The sequence below is a fragment of the Protopterus annectens genome, chromosome 10.part0 (genome assembly GCF_019279795.1).
Source record: "Protopterus annectens isolate FY-2018-M chromosome 10.part0, PAN1.0, whole genome shotgun sequence".
In the NCBI taxonomy this organism is placed as follows: domain Eukaryota; kingdom Metazoa; phylum Chordata; order Ceratodontiformes; family Protopteridae; genus Protopterus; species Protopterus annectens.
This window is the reverse complement of record NC_056744.1, coordinates 1703799147-1703805146: the sequence shown is the minus strand read 5'-3', so window position 1 is coordinate 1703805146 and position 6000 is coordinate 1703799147. Positions and strand designations below refer to the sequence as shown.

The 6000-nt window shown below is 42.5% G+C and overlaps 1 protein-coding gene across 1 annotated transcript in view; it reads left to right on the top strand.

Moving 5' to 3' along the window:
• The first annotated feature begins 858 nt into the window (after positions 1 to 858).
• The window catches only part of LOC122813931 (zinc finger protein OZF-like), a 43514-nt gene continuing 38372 nt past the window's right edge, over positions 859 to 6000 (top strand). The window contains 1 exon segment of the mRNA XM_044086477.1: positions 859 to 1182. The gene's annotated coding sequence lies outside the window, so the exon portion shown is untranslated.

Below are 6000 nucleotides of genomic sequence, written 5' to 3'. Positions count from 1 at the left end.
ATCATAATTCCTGGAAACCATTTTAATCATCAGAGACTGCAATGAGTCAGTAGAAGAAGTCAGGTTGGCATAGAGACAGACAAACAGTGTGGGGCTTACCTTATGCTTTTTTCAGATCCAGCTTCACCTCCCTCTGAACACACAGCTGTTGCATTACACAAATTCTTTGTATAGATCATCTATGCACATGAGTCTCATTCCTACAGAGAGCATCATGGAGGGTTCACATTTCTCCCTTCCACTCACACTGATGGACTTAGCTAGTTTCTGGGTTCATAGGTAAATGTCAGGCTACCACTCTGCAGATGTTTATAAACCTAGCCAGTAACAAGAGGTCAGAATCAAACCCTTTACTTTACATCTGTGAGGTAAAGACCTCCACCATTAAGACAAACCCTCTTCTTAACCATGTCACCAGTTTTCCAATCAGCTTCTCTGTCTCTGTTTCAGGGGACTTAACTTTACTCATGCTGTCATCATGCAAGTCAACTATATGGACATAACTGGTATTGTGGGGTTCAGGCACCTAGGCAGCGAGACATTTCCCTGCGATACATTTTGGCTGGGGACACATGGCGGAAGTGACATTCAGCTGCAGAGAAATATGGCTGTTTGTTTTCCCCCTGTGAATTTGGTTATTGAAGTTGTAGGTATGACAACACATTCTTCTCTTTGCCCACAGGGAATTTGCAAACAGCCATATTTCTCTGCAGCTGAATGTCATTTCAGCCATGTGTCCCCAGCCAAAATGTATCACAGGGAAATGTCTTGCTGCCTAGGCGCCTGAACCTGGTATTGTGGTATGATAATGTGTAGAAGTTAGCTTGTTTCTTATCTGTTTTACTTTTTTCTCAGGAACGTGCTGTTAATTTGGAAAAATCCATTGCAGAAGAATTTGTAGAACTGCACCAGTTTCTCCAGGACAAGGAACAAAAACTCATTCAACAACTTAACAGCAAAGAATCAGAAATTCTGAGAGAGATAAAAGAAAATCTTGAATGCGTTAAAACTGGCAGTACAGAAATCCACTCAGCAGTATCTGATATTAACTTGGAAATCAAAACAGAAGTAGAGGTTCTGGAAGAGAGAAATGATGACACAGGCTATCTGACAACCACTGAGGAGTCAGTGTCAGGTGACACATCAGAACATGGAAAACACAAAGCTAATGGAGTTATATCAGTAAGTCCAGTTTTAATTTTTGCTGTTGCATGTCTTTCATTTTGGAAATTGCAATCTTGGGTCTGCAACTGACATAAGAAGCATCAATAACTTACCAGCAGTCTAATTTATATACAATAATGTGACTATTTTTTCAATTACATTTATTTGTTTTCTTAATTTTTTTCTGCTCATTTGGCAGAAACTGATCCATGGCGTTATATCAAGGCAAGCCATGTTGTCAACTCCTAACATTTTGAAATAAACATACTGAGAACTGAGGTGCTAGAAAACCAACAAAATTAATTTCCCAACGTTTCAAAACAAACTCATTGAGTACAAAAAAAATTAAATGCCTCAATCTGTGGTGGTCCCCAGATGTCCGGTTAAGGTGAAAACTTCCTTACTTGAATACTTCATTGATTTCTTAAAAAATGATACTTTTGATGACTATGATGCATTTGATGATTTTTGAGTAGAGGACTATTTATTTAATATAAAGCCATCTCCCTTCAAAAACTTTAATGTGTGAGTTAAGCTGTCTCTGATTTTTATATACACAATTTCTGACTGGTGGCTGAAAAAAGTGTAGCATAGCAGTTCTGGATAAAAACAATTTCTTTACTTATTGCTGGACTCTTGTCAAGCGTTTGCTGCAAGATATCATCAGATAACAGGAAATACATGGCAGTTGGCTCTTGTGGCTATTTCTACCTGCCAGTACCTGCCCTCAGACTGAACCTCCTTTGTGTAGAAGTGCCAGACCTATTAGGCCAGGGGTGACTTTGTGAATACCTGCCCAAAACATCCAGTTCCTGATTTAAGGCAGATAATGTATTACACTGCTTAATCTGCAGTGAAAGTCATTTCCAAAGGTGGGAAAGGTGTTGTGTAATGGAACCTCTGTCTCTCCACATTGTTTAATTTGCTTGCCGGTGGTGATTTAGATCCCTTGTGGACTACTGTATTTTGGAGATTTCAAAAGATCAAGGACCCACTGAGTCCCTAATAGCTTGAAAGGCAAGGCATAAGTCTCTGCTCAGAAGTCTAGAAGATACTGAATAAAGGGACATTGCATCCAGTCTTTTCTGGTAGATTAGGGTTATCAAACAGGTGATGACCTTGGGTAGGAGCATTGGGTCTATATCAGATAGTTGAAGTTCTGTAACTCCGAACACCTAATGTTCGAAACATTATGTTCGAAATTACAGAACTTCAAATACCTAAAAAAAAAAAAAAAAAAAAATGCAATGGACAAACAAATAGTTGAAGCAGGGGGGCCCACACTCCCCGCTACTTAAATATACCAACTCCGAGATCGTACCACATTGAAGTGAATGGAAACCTCCACTTATGGAGATTTCCATTCACACACTTGAACTTTTACAAATTTGAACATATGGTCTCGACCATATGTGGTTCGAACTTGTAAAAGTTGACTACGTGATAGGAACCCAGGGGCATCTGGGGTCTTTCTAGTTGTTAGAGAAGTCTCAAGCCCAGATAAATGGGGAGGGTTGCATCAGGAAGGGCATCCGGCGTAAAATTTTGCCAAATCATAGGTGCAGACAACAGTACAGATATACATACCGGATCGGTCGAGGCCCGGGTTAACAACGACCGCCACCAGTATTGTTGGCCAACAGGGTGCTGGCGGAAATTGAGCTACTGTTGGCCGAAGGAGGAGAAGAGGGGGAAGGAATGCCTGAAGGCAGGTAAAGGCTAGGACTGTGATAGTGAGGGTCGGAACTTTGAATGTTGGCAGTATGACTGGTATAGGGAGAGAGCTAGCTGATATGATGGACCGAAGGAAGGTTGGTATATTATGTGTGCAAGAGACCAGATGGAAGGGGAGCAAGGCTAGGTGTATTGGAGACGGTTTCAAATTGTTTTATCATGGTGTGGATGGGAGGAGAAATGGCATAGGCATTATCCTGAAGGAACAGTATGCTAAGAGTATTTTGGAGGTGAAAAGAGTGCCGGATAGAGTGATGTTTATGAAGCTGGAAATTGATGGTGTAATGATGAATGTTAGTGCATATGCTCGACAAGCTGGGTGTGCAATGGATGAGAGAAAAAGTTTGGAGTGAGTTGGATGAAGTGGTGATGACTGTACCCAAGGGTGAGAGACTGGTGATTGGAGCAGATTTCAATGGGCATGTTGGTGAAGGGAACAGAGGGGATGAGAAAGTGATGGGTAGGGATGGTGTTAAGCAAAGGAATTCAGAAGGTCAGATGGTAGTGGATTTTGCGAAAAGGATGGACATGGCTGTGATGAATACGTATTTTAACAAGAGGGAGGAGCATAGGGTGACATACAAGAGTGGAGGAAGATGCACACAGGTGGATTATATCTTGTGTAGAAGGGCCAGTCTGAAGGATATTGGAGACCGTAAAGTGGTGGCAGGGGAAAGTGTAGTTAGGCAGCATAGGATGGTGGTTTGTAGGATGACATTGGTGATCAAGAAGAGGAGGATGAGTGTGAGGGCAGCACCAAGGATCAAATGGTGGAAATTGAAAAAGGGTAATTGTGAGGTGATGTTCAGGGAAGAGTTAAGACAGGCACTTGGGTGGCAGTAAAGAGTTACCGAATAGCTGGGTAACTACAGCAGAGCTAGTAAGAGAGATGGCTAGAAAGGTGCTTGGTGTGACATCTGGAAAGAGGAAGGAGGACAAGGAGACCTGGTACTGGAATGAAGAAGTACAGGAGAGTATACAGAGAAAGAGGTTGGCGAAGAAGAAGTGGGATTGTCAGAGAGATGAAGAAATTAGACAAGAGTATAAGGAGATGAGGTGCATGGCAAAGAGAGAGGTGGTGAAGGCTAAGGATAAGGCGTATGAAGAGTTGTATAAAAGGTTGGATACTAAGGAGGGAGAAAAGGACCTGTACCGATTGGCTAGACAGAGGGACCGAGCTAGGAAAGATGTGCAGCAGGTAAAGGTGATAAAAGATAATGAGGGAAACATACTCACAAGTGAGGAGAGTGTGTTGAGCAGGTGGAAAGAGCACTTTGAGGGGCTGATGAATGAAGAGAATGAGAAGGAGAGAAGGTTGGATGATGTGCGGATAGTGAATCATGAAGTGCAGTGGATTAGCAAGGAGGAAGTAAGGATAGCTATGAAGAGGATGAAGTACAGAAAGGCTGTTGGTCCAGATGACATACCTGTGGAAGCCTGGAGGTGTTTAGGTGAAATGGCAGTGGAGTTTTTAACTAGATTGTTTAATGAAATCTTGGAAAGTAAGGGGATGCCTGAGGAATGGAGAAAGTGTTTTGGTACCGATTTTTAAGAATATGGGTGAAGTTCAGAGCTGTAGTAACTACAGAGGGATTAAATTGATCAGTCACAGCATGAAGTTATGGGAAAGAGTAGTGGAAGCTAGGTTAAGAAGGGATGTGATGATTAGTAATCAGCAGTATGGTTTCATGCCAGGAAAGAGCACTACAGATGCGATGTTTGCTCTGAGAGTGTTGATGGAGAAGCACAGAGAAGGTCAGAAGGAGTTGCATTGTGTCTTTGTGGATTTAAAGAAAGCATATGACAGGATGCCTAGAGAGGAGTTGTGGTATTGTATGAGGAAATCGGGAGTGTCAGAGAAGTATGTAAGAGTGGTATAGGATATATACAAGGGTAGTGTGATAGCTGTGAGGTCTGCGGTGGGAGTGATGGATGCGTTTAAGGTGGAGGTGGGATTACATCAAGGATCAGCTCTGAGCCCTTTCTTATTTGCAATGGTGATGGACAGGTTGACAGACGAGATCAGACAGGAGTCCTCGTGGACTGTGATGTTTGCAGATGACATTGTGTTCTGTAGTGCGAGTAGGGAACAGGTGGAGGAGACCCTGGAGAGGTGGAGATGTGCTCTAGAGAGAAGAGGAATGAAGGTCAGCAAGACTAAGACAGAAGGTCAGCATGACTAAGAATATATGTGTGTGAATGAGAGGGAGGATAGAGGAATGGTGAGGATTCAGGGAGTAGAGGTGGTGAAGGTGGATGAGTTTAAATACTTGGGATCAACAGTTCAGAGTAATGGTGAGTGTGGAAGAGAGGTGAAGAAGAGAGTATAGGCAGGATGAAGTGGGTGGCGAAGAGTGTCCGGAGTGATTTGTGACAGACTAGTACCAGTAAGAGTGAAAGGGAAGGTCTACAAGAGGGTAGTGAGACACGAGCTATGTTGTATGGGTTGGAGACAGTGGCATTGACAAAAAGGCAGGAGTCAGAGCTTGACGTGGCAGAGTTGAAGATGTTAAGATTTGCACTGGGTGTGACAAGGATGGACAGGATTAGGAATAAGTATATTAGAGGGTCAGCCCAGGTTGGAAAGTTTGGAGACCAAGCCCAGAGAGGCAAGATTATGTTGGTTTGGATATGTGCTGAGGAGAGATGCAAAGTATATTGGGAAAAAGATGCAAAGGATGAAGCTATCAGGTAACAGGAAAAGAGGAAGGCCTAAGATAAGGTTTATGGATGTGGTGAGAGAGGACATGCAGGTGGTTGGTGTGACAGAGCAAGATGCAAAGGACAGGAAGAAATAGAAACAGTTGATGTCCTGTGGCGACCCCTAATGGGAGCAGCTGAAAGAAGAAGAAAAGTCTAATAGGTACATTCCAGGGAGGATTGAATAATTGGCATAATCAGTGTTGAATATAATGGGACAGTGACCTCTTTTGATCTGGAAGGTATCTCCTTGTCGATCAGCTGTTCTAAGTAGAAGTGCTTACTGACTTCTGTTGTTACATGATAATCAGAGGCAAAGGTACCAAGATCTCTAATTATATTCTCATTTTAAAGTGGGTATTGATTGCCTGTTATTGATATCCTATTCCAGAAAGAGAGATA